Here is a 17,928-nt window from a genome sequence, read left to right as displayed (position 1 = left end):
AATCTTCGGCCTTCATGTCTTCACAGCCCATCAGTCCGGCCCATGGATAACAAGCCGGGCGCCCGAGGACCCCTTAGTCCCGGACTCCCTCAGTAGCCCCTGAACCTGGCTTCAATGACGAGGAGTCCGGCGCGTAGATTGTATTCGGCATCGCAAGGCGGGTTCCCCTTTTTCCAAACTCCAAGATAGACTTCGGATGCGATGATAGTATCCGGACCTGTCACACACACCATACACAACTACAGGGAGAATATAGTTCTACGTGAGTCCAATCCGCTGACAAATTTTTGTAGCATGACATCACGCCCGACCGGTCATAATTCCGGACCGTTTTGTGCCCGATGCATCACGTCCCGAGACGCGGTTGCTATTGGCATGTCTTATCAAAGCAGAGATTGTGCCCCCTTATCGTGGAATTCTCATCAATGCGGGCATGGATAACCCAGCCGTGCCGTTTATACAACCCTTGGGAATAGGCAAATTCCAAGGCGAGTGGGGAGGCGTTTAATATTTACTACCTTTATAAGGGGATAAGGACTCCCTTTTTCTCTCCCACGCCTTCTCTCTATCTCCGCCCTTCCAATCTCGAGCTCCAGTGGCCAAGTTCTCATCTCCTTTCCACTCAAGCTAGCACTCAACCATGTCCGGATCCAGAGGTCAAGGCAAGTGGATGGTCTCCTCTGTCGGCGTTCTGGGAACGGGGGTCCCCAGACTTGCCTGCCAGCGGCCTGCAGCATGGCTTAACCAGTGGCCCAGTACAGCCTGTCTTCATCAACCCAAGCTCAAGACCCTCGCGGGGTGGATGATGCAAGGCCTCCTCAGGGGCGGCCTCACCAGGCAGGCTCGCGAGGAGGCAAAGAGATCAAGGCGAGGGGTACCTCGCGAGGTGCTCATGACGCAATCCATGACGATCAAGACCAGGCGGGCGCCAGCCTGCGCAGTGTCCTCGTTTCCTCTTTGGTGCAAAGGGGGCAAGCGCAGGCGCGGATTACCAAGGTATCAGGCAAAGGTTTCCTTATCGGTGCAACGAGACCAAGACCAGCAGAGCGGCAGGACGGAGGTCACCATGGAGCCCAAGACGGCGTCACCTCCAGTACCTTTGGCAGTCGAAGACCACCTTTAGTCAGGATAGCTAGTACTAGCTGCCCCTTACAAAATGGTCGTTGTTGGATTCCTTCCCGCTCAATATTTGGGGTGGGCCAGGGCCTCTATAAATAGGGTTAGCCACCATCATAGAAGGGGATACGAACCCAGCCCATCTACACACCACCAAGCACAAGAACACCTCACCTCGCAAGGCTGTTCTTCCTCTATACTATTCATCATCAGCCCAAGAGGCAATCCACCACACCACACACTGGATTAGGGTATTACACCACAACGGTGGCCAGAACCAGTATAAATCTTGTGTCTCTTGTGTCGTCCATGGATCTAGCTCAAAATTGCGGCGACGCTGAGGGCGTGTTTCGTAGGGAGAGATCTTCGTGCGCACCCCAGAGTTCGAACCTTAAGGGTTTTGCTGGAACCTGATATCCGACATTTGGCGCGCCAGGTAGGGGTGCACCGGAGCTCGTCCTTCCGTCGGCTCGCTCTCCACCAACACCACTCTTCGCCCTCATGGCGGACAACGCGCCTCCGGCTCCGGCCAGGGGGCTCCGAGCCTTGGCCCCCGCCTTGTGGCAGGTGCAGTGGCTGCACAAGTTCAAGCCAGAGATGCCGCCGTGCTATGATGGCACGACGGACCCACTGGCTTTCCTGCTGGTGTACGAGGAGGCCGTCCTAAAGGCCGGGGGCGACGACAAGGTCATGGCCAACTGGTTTCCCATGGCCCTCACCGGCGTTCCATGCGTTTGGCTGCTCAACCTGCCAATATCTTCTGCGGCCTCCTGGGAGGAGCTGCGCAACCTCTTCCTCACCCACTACACGGCGCCGGCGCCCCCGGTCGTTGCAGTTCTCCTCGGCGGCTCACAGGCACCACCTTCAGACTGCCACACCAAGCCATTCTTTCGCCAGATCGGCGCCGCCTCGCGCGGCAAGGAGCTCCCCTGGGTAGGACGACACCCAAGGCCGACCTGACCTTCAACTCAGACGATCACCCCATCAACACCATCTGCTCGGGTGCGCTCCCGATGCTCTGCACGCCCACCATCTTCCAGGTGGCCGTCACCAAGACCATCATCGACGGCGGCGCTGGCCTCAACGTGCTCTCGGTGGAGGCCTTCAGCCTCCTCCATGTACCGCTTGAGGGGCTCTGACCCAGTAAGCCCTTCTCAGGCGTCGGAGGCGGTTCCTCTAGTTCCCTGTGGAAGATCCGCCTCCCCGTGACCTTCGGCACCCACGACAACCACATCACGGAGCTGATTGACTTTGACATCGCCCACATCGGCCTCCCGTACCACCCCATCCTTGGGTATCCTGCCTTGGCTCAGTTCATGGCAGCAACCCATCCGGCGTACAACCTCATGAAGTTGCCCAGGGGCAGCGGCGTCCTCACCGTAGCTGGAGATACCAGGGATGCTCTGCTGGCGCTCAAGCTCGCCCTCAAGACCGCCGCGGTAGCGCAGCCTGCCGGCGTGGACACCTCCAAGGACAAGGGGGGCTGTGACGACCAAGAAGAAGCAGTTGTTCACTCAGGACAAGGGGGAGACCAAGCAGGTGCCGGTTGAGGAGGACGGGTCCTCAGAAGCCACCTTCACCATAGGTGCCAACCTCGACTGCGACCAGGAGGAGGCGCTGGTAAAGTTCCTGCGCACGAACAAGGATGTGTTAGCGTGGGAACCCAAGCAGCTAGCGGGGGTTCCAAGGGAGGTGATTGAGCATCACCTGAATGTGTGCCCCAATGTATGCCCCGTGAAGCAGAAAGCAAGGCGGCATTCCACTGAGAAGCAGGCCTTTATCATCCAAGAAACCCGCAAGCTAGAGGCAGCAGGTGTTATTCTCGAGGTTCGCTACCCTGAATGGCTGGCAAACCCTGTTTTCGTGCCAAAAAAGGGGGGAAAGGAGCGCATGTGCGTCGACTTCACCAACCTCAACAAGGCTTGCCCTCAAGATCCGTTCCCGCTCCCCCGCATCGACCAAATTGTCGACTCCACCGCCGATTGTGACCTGCTATGTTTACTGGATGCATTTTGGGTGGTTGAACAGTAGCCCATGGAGAGGGGTGGTTGAACAGTAGCCGGTGGAGTAGCGCGCGGTGGAGGCTGGATGAACATGAGCCCGTGGATGAACAGTCGTAGTTGGAGGCTGGAGGAGGTCAACGGTGGATGAACAGTAGCCCATGGAGGCTGGAGGAGTTCGAAGGTGGAGATGAACAGTATACCGTGGAGTCCTGTTTTGCGGTACGCCACACACCTCCCGATGAACATGACCCCCCGTTTTGACCGTAGCGCTCCAACACAAGTCCGTTTCCTCCATTTTGCGGTACGCCACACCCCTCCCAATCAACAGGACCCCGTTTCGACCGTAGGAGGTCCAACAGAACTCCGTTTCCTCCGTTTTGTGGTACGCCAGACCCCTCCCGATGAACAGGATCCCGTTTCAAACGTGGCCGGTCAAACACAAGGCTGTTTCCTCCGTTCTGCGGTACACCAGGCCTCGTTTCCATCATGAACACGATGATGATGTTGTTTCTCCATTCCGACCCAGCCATGTACACGAGCCCTGGCCGTACGTATGCGCGAGTAGGCGTTCGAGACCCCGCCCATATGTACGTATGTGGTTGTATTTTCTTTCTTGCACCCTGGCCGCTGTACGTACGTGTACATGCTACGTGCACGCCTCTACTACGACACATGCCCATCCTTACACGGCCACGGTGTAAGTGCATCTAGTGCCACCCCTAGTTGGTTTTGGAGTATTGACGACAAACTTGTTTGAGGGACTAATGTGTTTGTGAGAATTGTAGGATAACACAGATAGTAGTCCCACGTTGATTCGTTACCTACCAGAGTTGACCCCTAAAAATGTGTGAAGACATTGAAGAGAATGGTGGCCTGTGAAGACATTCACATTGAAGACTATGACAGGAGAAGACATCGCGTGAAGACTATGGAGTGCGAAGACATAGTTGTTTCGTAGTTTCTTTTTCTTCTTTGTTGAGTCATAGGAACCACCGTACTATTAAGTGGGGTCAAAGTGAACAAAGTCAGAGTGACTGATGTGATGTTCAACCAAATCCTATGTCTTCGAGTGAAGACAATGAGAGCAAACCTTATCCAAAGCTGGATGAGTCAGCTTTACTTGTAGCCGAAGTCAAGATGTCGCGTGTGTTTGAAATCTGACCGTTGGAGCACGTGTCAGGTCCTTAGTGACCCAGGGTCATTTTGGACAAATCAGGTCGGGTTGCCTCCTAGCTATAAATAGCCCACCCCCTACACCATAAATTGGTGGCTGCTCAGAGTTAGTGCACGGCTTTTGTCGTTCGAGAGCAACCCACCTCCGAACCCTTTGAGAGAGAGAATCCTTGCGAGGACAAAGCCCAAAACACCCAGAGCCAAAGAGTGTTAGGCATCACTGAAGTCTTTCTGTCCGTGTGATCTGAAGACTTATTACACTTGAGGACTGTGAATCCTCAAGCCGGTTAGGCGTCGCATTCTGAGCATCCAAGAGTCATTGTGGATTGCCAGTGAACGAAGTCTGTGAAGGTTTGGAAGTCTCCCTTGAAGACTTACCAGAGTGATTGGGCGAGGACTAAGTGTTCTTAGCTCAAGGGGAATAAGGTGAAGACGCGGTCTTCTGACACTACTAGAAAAAAGGCTGTTAGTGGCGCACCTATTTTGGCTATTAATGGCGCACTATAGGTGCGCCACTATTACCACACCACTAGTAACAAATACTAATGGCGCACCTCTGGTTCGCCATTAGTATTGCAGGTAACAGTGGTTCACCTTGTAGTGCACCATTACTATTGCTACAGGTGCACCACTGGTAACTTTTTTTTTGAATTTTTTTGATTTTTTTCTAAATTTTGAAGGCGGGAAAATAGTAGTGGCGCACTGTCTAACCCCCATCGTGCGCCATTGCTACTTTTTAATTTTTAATTTGGATCTGGATCGCAATTTTTTGCTCCTTTTATTGCTCGTTTTTTTGCACGATATTTTTTCAAATTTTGTTTTCATTTTTGGATCTTGTATGTTCTTTTTTCGGAGAGGAGTTAGCCGGAGAGGACGGCGCGGAGAGACCGTGAGGAGGAGGTCACCGGGGAGGAGCTCGCACACATCGTCGGAGAGGAGGAGGAGGTCACCGGAGAGGAGCTCGCCTACATCGCCGGAGAGGAGGAGGAGGTCGCCTGAGAGGAGTTCACTAGAGAGGAGGGAGGAGAAACCGTGAGGGGAGGGGAGGCGAGGAGAGGAGGGAGGAGGAGCTCAGCGGAGAGGAGGGAGGAGGAGATCACCAGAGAGGAGGGTGGAGGAGATCACCAGAGAGGAGGGAGAAGGAGCTCACCGGAGAGGAGGGAGGAGAAACCATGAGGGGTGGGGAGGAGAGGAGGGAGGAGGAGGTCGCCGGAGAGGAGGCGGAGGAGGAGGTCGCTGGAGAGGAGGAGGGGAGTATGGTGGAGGAGAGGAGGAGATGGAGTGGAGGAGAGGTGGAGGGGAGTATGGTGGAGGAGAGGAGGAGATGGAATGGAGGAGAAAAATAAAGAGGTAAGGAGGAGAGGACCCCGCCCAGCCGTATATACGGCATAGTAATGGCGCACCGTGGGCAGGTGCGCCATTACTAATTTTTTTATTTTTTTATTTATTTTGAATTTTGAAGGCGGGAAGATAGTAATGGCGCACCTTTGGCAGGTGCGCCATTACTAACTTTTTTTTTATTTTTTTGATATAGTTTGAATTTTGAAGGCGGGAAGATAGTAATGGCGCACCATGGGCAGGTGCGCCATTACTGAGTTTGATTTTTTTTGAATTTTTTTGCCTCTCTAGATCTTGAAATCCCCGTAACTTTTTTTCTGTTAGATTTTTGATGATTCTAAAAATCTTCAACATGGTTCCCCTTGTTGAATTCGGATATAAATTTTCGAGTAGATGATTTTTCATATAAAAAACTTTTTCATCGGAGTTCGTATGCAAAAGTTATGCCCATTTTACAAATTCTCGAGTGATTTTGCAAAAAAAGTCGAAAATTCATGTTTGTAAATTTTGCTAGGAACTAGACGACATATCACATGGGAATCTTATTTTCTTTTAATTTTTTGACATTTCTATCATTTTCTTTTATTTTTTTTGAAACTGAAAAGGCGGTCCACGAGGGGGGTGCATTTGGTGAAGACTCAGACGTGTGATGTGTAAATGTTAGTAGTGGCACACCAGTGTATACTGCGCCATTACTAGTTAAAACTAGTAATGGCGCATTATCCCTTGGTGCGCCATTACTAGTTTTAAAAAAAATTAAAACAAATTGTTAGTAGTGGCGCACAGAGTGTGTGGTGCGCCATTACTAGTTAAAACTAGTAATGGCGCACTATACCCTGGTCCGCCATTACTAGTTTTGAAAAAAAAAATTTGTTAGTAGTGGCGCATCGTGGGTGTGGTGCGCCATTAGCGATATGGACACTAATGGCGTACCTACACATGGTGCGCCATTAATGTTCATATTAGCTATAGCCCTTTTCCCAGTAGTGTGAGTTAAATCTCAGCCTTCCTAACCAGACGTACAGTTGTCACAGCAACTGGAACTGGTCCAACAAACCCCTTGTCCTCTCCGAGCAACTGGTTCTATCCTACCTCTGTTGCCTTACTTACAGTTTGTCTTTGTGAAGTCTTTGCCTACTTGCTTTATCTGTTTGACTTCACTGTGTGAAGGCTGTTGTCTGTTTGGCTTCATACTATCTTCCATCCTGATCCAATCTACCTAGATGCTTATAGTCATTGTGCTTTCACTTCATTGCTTACTTGTCTATGGCTTGTCTAGTGTAAACTACCTTCCGCTGCATATCAATAGGGTCATTTCTATCGTTTGTCTTTGAAACATCCATATTTTGAAGACTTTCATAAAAATCGCCTATTCACCCCCCCTCTAGTCGAATACTCGCACTTTCAATTGGTATCAGAGCAAGGTGCTTCCTTGTTCTGTGTGATTCGGTTTAACCACCTGGAGTTTAGCTATGTCGACTGTAGGGATAATCAAAGTCTCCGCTGTGTGCCCTGTCTTCGGTGGCACTGATTACCCCTACTGGAAGAATAAGATGCGCATGCATCTTAAAGCCATTGATATCGATATCTGGTATGTTGTCAAGAATGGCGTTCCCAAGACTGGTGAAGGTGTCGCTCTTGCTGATGTCAAGAAGTTCGTGCAATTGGACTCAACTGCCAAGAACATCATCTGTGGTCATCTGACCAAGGGGCAGTATGGTCATGTGAGTGCTCTAGAAACTTCAAAGTTGGTCTGGGACTGGCTCTCTAAGGTCAATGAAGGCGTCTCAACACAGAGAGATTCAAGGATCAGTGTTCTTCCAATCTCTTCAACTGCTTCAAGAGAAATGACAATGAGAATGTCCAGCTCACATTTGATTGTCTAACTGACATCACCAATGAGCTTCATGCACTCGGCACCACTGAGATCACCAAGCATGAAACTGTCAAGACACTACTAAGACCTCTCGATAGCTAATTTGACACCCTTGCCCTAATGATTCAAGAGCGCCCTGACTTCAAGACTCTCGATCCGTCTGACATACTTGAGAGGCTCAACACCCATGAGTTCCAGCTACCTGAGAAAAGAGATATCAATGGTCCCAACTATGGTCGTACTCGCGCTTCGAAGGCAAAGGCCGTCTCCTCGTCTGAAGAAGAATCTGACTGCAGTTCTAGTGATCCTGAAGACATTGGAAAGGAGCTTGCTATGCTCGTGAAGAAGTTCCAGAAGTTCACCAAGAAGAAAGACTTCAAGATCCAGCTTAAGGAATGATGAAGCTTCCTCTCGTGATCACAAGAAGAGAACCTGTCACAAGTGCAAGAAACCTGGTCACTACATCTCTGAGTGTCCACAATGGGACAACGAGACAAAGAAGAAGAAGAAGAAGAGCAAGGACTATGATTCTGATGACAAGAAGAAGACGAAATCCTCAAAGTCTTCTTCCAAGTCTTCATCGAAGTCTTCTTCACACAAGCACTACAAAAAAATACACTTCTGTGATGATACGTGTTTGTCACAGTAGGTCGTGTTTTCTATCACGCATGTACATCCATGACAAATTTATGACAGAATCAAGATAGTCATACCTGTGCTGTCGTAGAACTGTTCCATGACATTGCCAAAATTATCATCATGGAAGTGTCCACTTCCATGATGATAAATCGCGCATCACAGAAGTGTTTTCGTTAAGGGTGACCGACATGTGGCATCCACCGTAACGGAACGCCGTTAAGCTATCGGGTCGGATTTTGGATCCGATAACCCGTTAACAGCCATGACCAATGCTGATTTTCCACGTGTAAAATTCTCATTGGCTGACGGATCCACGCGTCAGCTCCGTGTTGGCACAGGTGTCACTCATCCAACGGTCGAGTTGGGCCTATGATATGTTGAGACGTGGACTGGCCCAAAAGTGGCCCATAAAGTTTAAATGGGCCGGCCCAACCGAAGGCCCATAAGATTTGGCGGACCATAATGGGTTGGGCCAGCTAAAGGCCCACAAAATTTAGCGGACCATAATGGGCCGGCCCAGCTAAAGGCCCACACGATTTTGCAGACCATAATGGGCCGGCCCAGCTAAAGGCCCACAAGATTTTGCGGACCACAATGGGCCGACCCTGTTAAAGGCCCACAAGATTCTGCCGACCATAATGGTCCGGCCCAGCTAAAGGCCCAACATTCTTTGTCAAATTGGCCCGTCAACGGCTTGTCCTAAACTTGTCATCAACGCGGCCCATGGTCACTTCTGGCCCGTTAATAGTCCGCTAAGTAATTGGGCCAAATTACGGCCCGGTGTATTTCTGGCCTGTTAAAGGTCCAGCTTCATTTGGGCCCATTTACAGGCCATCAAAACTTTCGGCCCATAAACGACCGTGAAGGATTTGGGTCATATTCGGCCATGTCTGACATTCGGCCTGTTAGAGGCCCACTATAGCTTTGGGCCACTTTCGGCCTGTTGTCATTTTCGGCCTGTTAATGCCGGACGTAAACCATGGGCCATATGTGGCCCAACGTCATATCGGGCCAATTAACGGCCCATATAAAAATGACGATAATCTAGCCCAACCAAAGTTCTGGCCTGTTAAAGGCCCGTGTATTAGGTCGGCGCATTTATGGCCCGTCCGAATTTCGTCCTATCAAAGATCCGCATCGTAAATGGTCCACCATTTCGGCCTGCTAAGTCCAGTGGGTTATTTGGCACAATCAGGGCCCAATCTCACTTTCGGTCTATTAAAGGCCCATGTTTTTTATGGGATCGAGATATTTACACCTGTAAATGGCCTATTTTTACTGAGGGCCCAAATTATGTTTAGGCCTGTTAAAGGCCCACTATGGGCACAGGCCTACCAGAAAAATATGAAAGCTTATGCTGATTTAGGCCCAGATATTTTTAGTGGGCTACATGCCAATTTCGGCCCGTAATCGTTTTTAGCCCAATTGGAATGGGCCCGACGAATGTTGGCATGTTGGGCTCCTACGAAGCTTTCGGCCGAATACATTACTAACATAAACCTACACTATACAAAAATAGCGTCGTAATTACTGCAGCCTGAGGCAGCATCATAAATGTTGTATCACAACAAAATAAATTCCAACCATACAACAAAAGGCCTGTTTGCATAAAGTTTACAGTCCTTCCAGATAAAAGCACCATCAGATGTATAGAAGCACAGATCATTTGACCTGAGTGCTAATGTTTCAGGCTGTAGAATCTGATGGAGCAGCACGATCTCCACGTTTTTTCCGCCATTGCTCTTGAACAACTAAGCGAATGTCTGATAGTCTGGTTTCAAAACCATTCATATCTTGACGACATTTCTCAACCACTATTCTTGTTTCCGAAACAACGTCCATTAGGGATTGGACTTGTGTCTGGAGCACAGATATATCACTCTGTCTAGCAGGAAGATTTTGTTCAGTAGGCGATTTGGACGAGGTTACCTTGACAACCAACCCAGAATTACGTAGGAAGGTGCTTTTTGCACTGTTAGTGGAGAGAAACTGACGCACTGCATCAAGAGGTGGTTGTAGCTGTAGTAGCCTCGTCACCTTCAGGTGGTTGTGGTTGTTCAATCATTTGTTCCATAGCTTCCTGAAAGTTTGAACTTGTAGATTAGTGTACCCGATATGTTACTAATGAGACAAAAACAAACAAATAGGTTAAACGTTTATACATAACTTATTTTGGTAAACTACTGTAATACATTAGCATGTATTGTAGTGCCAACTACATAATAAAATCACTTTCGGAACATATGTCCATGTAGCATGCCTACTGTATTGTCTATTTCCTCACATTCGTTGACATCTAAGGATAAAGAGACTTGGTTTAAAGTAGGATGAACGTAGTATGACATCATTCATATCATGGGCAAACAAATATAAAACAAACAGGCTATTTTATCATTGTGTGCGCACGTGAACATAACAACTAGATTACAGATCAGGACGAAAAGAATATCCTTCATCTGTTTTAAACCATGTAAGGTGAAATGATACGTTAAGACAACTGTGAATAAAAGTGAACAAAGTAACTGACATTGGCTGCAAACCAAGTAGTTAAATGAACACATCACAATACCAATCGGTTCAAGGCAGGAGGAGTAAGGACTTACAACAGCGGCTTGAACTGGTGTGCTCATGCCCTTCGTCTTGCTGGTGTGGCAATCCTTGAAGATTTGCACTGCATTCGGTTCAGGTTCTTCTTGGTCCGCACGGGATTTCCTCTGTATTTGGAACAAGTCAATATAGATACGATAATATTTCACAAAAAAAGAAGGAAGTAGCAGCTATTTACAAGAGCCTCGTAGTGTGCAATATAGCTACGAGATCCTGTTGTCTGTTGGAATTTCACTTTAGAATGGTTGGTTTTGTTCTTTAAACAGTTAGCCTAGAAGAAGATACACTTGTAAGGCACATACATAAATACAAGTTCAATATGTGGTCTGATCAAATACATATAGCCTACCTGATACTTTGGATCAGACCAGTGTTTAACGAGGGCTATCCAGTCTTCATCTGTAATATATTCCACTAGAGATGTTTGTGTGATTTCATTGCTAGCATTGCCTTCAAAGTGAGATTTTCTAAGGTGGTACCCATACTGTCACAGAGAAGACTGAAAAACATGAGTGCATGCTTGTCTAGTTGCATCATCTTTCGGATCCAACTTGAACCTCAACTGTTGAAAAAAGAATGTGAGTCTTATTAGGAGGAAGCTAGAAAGTATGGGATAGAGCAAGACAATATTACTAATTGTGATGAATAACATTACTTACGGATAAATGGTCAAGGAAGGTGTTAAACTGGGTATTGGCTTTCTCATTCCTGTACTGGATCCATGTTGGGAGGATATGTGCATGACACCTAACGGCAACGGCTGCCTCTGATACTAACTTGGCTGACTCTGTAGCATTACGTGGCCTTTTTAAACCTGCCTCAAAATGGATCTCCATTCTTCCTCATTTAGATTTTGTTAATCTGTCAAGCATTATCCCTGATGTCTGTTTCCGCTTGCGCCGTGGTGCTAGTTCAACAACGAATATGGAAACTGTTAGTGTACATCAAACTATGAGAGTACATATAAAGGAGCATGCAACTGCAACTTGACTCGGTCAGGTACCTTCTTGGTGTTGATGCTCATCAGGTTCATCTGATCTTGCCAAGTCTTGTTGTGTCAGTAGTGCTTCGGAAGTAGTGTTAGGTGTGAAGGCAGCTTGGGAACTGGAGAGTCCTGGAGCAAACGAACGAGTAACTGGTTGAGATGCTGGTACATTTGAAGCGGATGCTGCAGCTGGTGGAGCAGGTGATACTGTGTTTGTAGATTTAGCCGATGTACTTGAACCTTCTACTGCACTATAAGTACCAGCAGAATCTCGACAGCAGAACCTTTTCCGTTTCACTCGACGAGTAACAGCACTCCCTACTATATTATTTTCCTTGCTCTTTTTTGACTTTGCCATGTCAAGCTGTACCCACAACAAAAAAGAATAAAATCACTCTTCAGAACACATTGATGCATGATACAGACAAGCAATACTTTGATGTAAGACAACCGTATGAGGATGGAATATGTAAGAAAAACAGGACGACATGACATATTCACAGCTACGATGTGCATACTAAGCAGAAGGATTTTCAAGAAAATAGAAGTAATGCAAGCTAGACACCATATGAAAGATGCAACCAATATTACTCTGCCAAGTTAAAAGTGTCTTTTCATAAGTGGCAATTCGAAAAATTAGAAGCAGTACAACGTAGAAATCAATGCAAGATGCAACCACTATCAAACTGCCATGTTAAAAGCGTCCAATCACGAGTGACTGATGCGAGATACACAACAACAATACTTTGATGTAAGAACATGGTATGATAGATAGATGCAGTGTATTCTAGACACATAAAGCCATGTCATATGCTCATGTGTAACGTATAAACTCAGCAGGTGCAATTTAATCAAAATAGAAGAAATACAGGCTAGACAACATATTGTGACACCCAAAAATTTGGACAGGATTTGTTTACTAAATTTTTTGCCAGTAAATTAAAATTTTCATTTTCTGGTTTTTCTTTGATTTCACAACCATTCTTTTCTTTGATATTGTGGAGTTCTTACCCCAAGTGAAAACTTTCCAAATATATTGTTCAACTGGTTTATCTTCCCAAGACCTTTGCTTTTGATCAGTGGAATTATTTCTGAATTTATTTTTCCCTAAACTTTATTTCTTTGAAAATGAATTTTCTTAAGTTTTAGAGCTCAATTTGCACTGCAGCCATTTGATAAATGCATTTAAAATTTTCACCAAAATTTGGGGATGTCATATGATGTTTTTAAGTCACTTTGTAGCAAGAATATCTTTCATTCATTGGTGATCTTGAGTTCTACACCAAATTTTCAAATCTGGCCCAGTTGGCAATTTTGCACTACAACCTATTTAAATATTTCTTTAAGGCTTCCACCAAAATTGTGGGATGTTAGTAGTAGTATATAATTCAGCTTTATGCAAAAACCCATTGATGTTCTTTGAAAATTTTGAGTGAATCAACCTCATGTTCATTCGGGCCCTGTTGGGTGTTTTCTACTGCAACCCTATTTATTTTCGCTCTAGTAGCCATGAGCTTTCTCCTGCCTATAGTACACCCTACAAAACTCTTAAGTCCAGGAGGTTGGACTCATTGGAGCATTTTGGTACATGTAATAATGCCATTTATCTTCTGTCCAGAACTGAAGTTTTGCAAAACTTACACTAATAAGTTTCTAGTTTTGCCAAACTAACTTTACCACCCTCTTTATCATCCAAAGAGACTATGATCTAGAGATTTTGGCCACCCCAAGAGTTGCCTAGATGCCATTGGCATTCTGTCAAACACCTTGAGTGCATGGACAGTTTTGACATGATTTTTGTCTTTGCACTGTGACCTTGCACCTCTGGACAAACTAGCATGTCCACTAAGCTCCTAGATGACTCTAACCTAGACCTGTTGAACCCCAGCCTCACCCAAGACCTCTAGCACACCCTAGCATTGCATCGAGCACCTGTTGTGCTGGGCGCGCCCAGAGCGTGCGTTTTGCACGTGCGTGCGCCCGACACTACTAGAAAAAGGGCTATAGATGGGATTGACACTAATGGCGCACCAGACAAGCGGTGCGCCATTAGTATATACTAATGGCGCACCCGCCATTAGTATATACTAATGGCGCACCACCTTCTGATACACCATTAGAGCTGAAACTACTAATGGCGCACCTGGCCCAGGGTGCGCCATTAGTATCTAATTTTTTTTGAACTAGTGCGCCTGTCCAAACATACTAATTGCGCATCCAGACACAGTGCGCCATTACTAGTTGTAACTAGTAATGGCGCACCTGTCGGAAAGTGTGCCACTAATGTTGTTTTTTTATTATATTTTTTATTCCTTTTTTTGCAAAACTACTAATGGCGCACTGTTCGACCGTGCGCCATTAGTAGTTTAAACTAGTAATGGCACACTGTGGAACAGTGCGCCATTAGTATGTTTTTTTTGCAAAACTACTAATGGCGCACCACCAGAAGGTGCGCCATTAGTAACCTGGATTACTAATGGCGCATTTAGAGTTGGTGCGCCATTAGTAAGTGGGCAGCAACAAGATATTTTAGACAGCCTCTCCTACCCACACTCACTTTCTCCCCACTTCATTCTCTCCACCTCCTCCTTGTCTCGGGTGCCTCCTCTTTTTCACCTCATTTCCACCGTAGATTCATTCAATTTAAGTGGTTAAATTACCTTGTTTTGATAGGTAAGTAAGGGGGGAAGCTATATTTATGTTGTTCTCCCTACAACAATGTGCACATGCACTTTTTATGGCCTAGCTAGATCTATGTATGTTCGTGGTGTTGCATATGTTTGTGGTGTTGCATATGTGTTTATGTTTGGAGGTGTACCGGTATTTGAAATGCGATAGTTGCCAATATTTTGCCGGAATGTTGATTCATTTCCGTTTCGGCGAGAATTTTGGCATTAAGCATTCTTTTTGGTCCTATTTTTAGGGAAAGTCATGCCAAATTTTTTCTTGGTTCTAAAATATCGTTTTGCTCTACCTTGGTGGCGACCATGGTCCGCACGATGACCGAAGGCATCGTGAATAGGTTTTTGAGGTCCGCGAAGGCCGAGATGCTACAAAAGAACGAGACGGAGATAAGATGTCCGTGTCGAAGATGCAAGCTGAAGAGCCTTATTGCGGACCCGGAATCCGGGCAGGTGCGGGACCACCTGCTCTTGCGTGGTTTCATGGATGGCTATCGGTGGCAAGGTGATGAAGATGACTACGAAGTCGTCCATGGGGACCGGGCAAGAAATGAGGAAGGGCAGCAAGACAACCACCGCGGCTCGGGCGGGCGAGAAGACGAAGAATCCCCAGGAGATGATCACGACGGTGATGCTGTACACAGTCATCATGTAGAAGATGCAGGACATGATGATGAGGAAGATGCCGGAGCAGACGACGGGCATGATCATGAAGATGATGATGCCGGCGGAGCAGACGACGCTGGACCATCGATGGGCTGGGTGCAGGACCCTCATATTCAAGAGCTGCTTCTCAAGCAGACGGATAACGCAAGAGCTGCCGCCCGAGAGAAAGCCAAGATGGATCAACTTGAGTTAGACGCGGTTACTCCATTGTATGAAGGATGCAGGCCCGAGGATACCCGCCTAAAAGTAACGCTCATGGCTCTGGAGATGAAGGTAAAACACAAAATGACCGACGCATGCTTCGACGAGAACATGTCATTCTGGCACGAACGTCTTCCCAAGGGGAAAAAGTGCCCGACCAGTTTGGAGGAGGTGAAGAAAATCGTGTGTCCTCTGGATTTACCGCACGTGAAATACCATGTGTGCATGAACAATTGCATCATTTATCGGGACGAGCACGCGGAGTCTACCATATGTCCGGTGTGCGGCGTCACTCGATACAAGGAGAGGAAGAAAGCTCCTCGAAAAGTGGTGTGGTACTTTCCAATCACTCCTCGTCTGCAGCGGTATTTCGCGGACCCTAAGGTAGCAAAGCTCCTGCGTTGGCACGCGGATAGGGAGGAGAAGAAGCGAGAAGATGACGCAAATGATCCGAAGATAGATAAAAAAGACAAGATGCTGAGTCACCCTAAGGATGCGAGCCAGTGGCAAGTGTTGAACTTCGAAGACCCAGAATTTGGGAACGATCCAAGGAACATTGTGCTGGGCGCGAGCACCGATGGAGTCAATCCGTTTGGCAGCCAGAGAAGCACACATAGCACCTGGCCTGTGTTTGTGTGGATGTACAACCTTCCCCCATGGTTGTGCATGAAGAGGAAGTACATTCACATGAGTATGCTAATTGAAGGACCGAAACAACCAGGGAAGGACATCAATCTGTATCTGGGGCTGCTGAAAGAGGAGCTTGACACGCTATGGAAAACGCCAACCAATACGTGGGACGCCGCAGAGAAAGAATATTTCCCTATGAGAGATGCGCTGCTCATGATGGTGTACGACTATCTCAGTTACGGATATGTCGCGGGGCAGGTGGTCCACGGATTTTCTGGATGCATCAGGTGCATGGATGACACAACGTATCGCCAGCTAGATAGAGATCCCGGGTCTTCGAAAACCGTGTTCATGGGACATCGAAGGTGGCTTCGCGACGATGACCCGTGGAGAAAACGCAAGGATCTGTTCGATGGTGAAACCGAACCCCGAGGACGGCCGCGTATGAGGAGCGGCGAGGAAATAGACGAGCTGTTGAAAAATTGGAAAGACTGCCCACTGTCGGGAAAGAAGCAAAAGGCGCCAGAGCCGGGAAAGAAGCGAAAGGCGCCAGAGCCGCTGCTGAAGGTATGGAAAACGAGGTCTGTTTTCTGGGACTTGCCGTACTGGAAGATCCACCGTGTGCCTCACAGCCTTGATGTCATGCATATCACGAAGAACGTGTGCGAGAGTCTGCTTGCTACCCTGCTCAACATGCCAGAGAGGACCAAAGATGGGCCGAAAGCAAGGGTAGACTTGAAATCAATGGGCATCAGGCAGGAGCTTCACGCTATATATGATGATGATGATGATGATGAGGCGAAGCAGGACACGGAAAGTCGTCGCAAAGGCAAAAAGGCCAAGAAGACCGGAAATGACTACCCTCCCACGTGCTTCACTCTAAGTCAGGAGGAGATCGAGCAGTTTTCCACCTGCCTCGTAGGAGTAAAACTTCCTTATGGTTACGCGGGGAAGATAAGCAGATACCTAGACCCAGCGAAGCTGAAGTTCAGCGGGATGAAGTCTCACGACTGTCACGTGCTGATGACGCAGATACTTCCAGTTGCAATCCGTGGGATCATGGACGCGCACGTCCATGAAACCCTATTTGGCCTATGCAACTTTTTCGATGTCATCTCTCGGAAGTTTGTTGGCGTGAGGCAACTCAGAAGGCTACAGGAAGAGATCGTGGTGATACTATGCGAGCTTGAGATGTACTTCCCGCCCGCATTCTTCGACGTTATGGTGCATATGCTGGTCCATATCATGGACGATATCATCCAACTCGGGCCGACGTTCCTGCACAGCATGATGCCGTTCGAAAGGATGAATGGTGTCATCAAAGGATACGTTCGCAACATGTCACGTCCAGAGGGAAGCATAGCCAGGGACTTTCTGACCGAAGAGTGCATCTCCTACTGCACGAATTATTTAGGAATCGAGAACCCCGTTGGTCTGCCCGTCAACAGGCACCTCGGTAGGCTCGCTGGATGGGGTCACCGTGAGGGTCGCCCCAAAATGCATGTCGACTTCGAGGGTCGACTCGCCGACTTTGAAAGAGCAAACCTAGTCGCGCTACAACACATAGACGTGGTCGATCCTTGGGTGGTAGAGCACAAAACCTTTATTAAGAAGACGTAAAATGACCGCGGCCAACAGAGGACGGACGGAGATATACTCAAAGAGCACAACTCATGTTTCACGCGTTGGTTCAAGCAGAAGCTTCTGTCGTACCCTTTACATGAGGATTCTTCCGCGGAAGAACAACTCATATTCGCCTTGTCACAGGGCGCCGAGCACAACTTGATGACCTATGAGGCGTACGATATCAACGGCTACACATTCTACACCGAGGCCAAGGACATGAAGAGCGATGGTTATCAGAACTCCAGGGTAACGATGGAATCCTACACCGGTAACGACAAGGACAGATACTACGGAAGGATCGAGGAGATCTGGGAGCTGAGCTACGCTGGAGAGAAGGTCCCGATGTTCCGTGTTAGATGGGCTAAGAGCATCCTAAAAGAAGACCGG

This window comes from Triticum urartu, chromosome 2A, assembly GCF_056163025.1.
Source record: "Triticum urartu cultivar PI428250 chromosome 2A, HENAU_Tu73, whole genome shotgun sequence".
NCBI classification, from domain to species: Eukaryota; Viridiplantae; Streptophyta; class Magnoliopsida; order Poales; family Poaceae; genus Triticum; species Triticum urartu.
The sequence above is the reverse complement of the archived record's forward strand: the minus strand, read 5'-3'. Positions refer to the sequence as shown.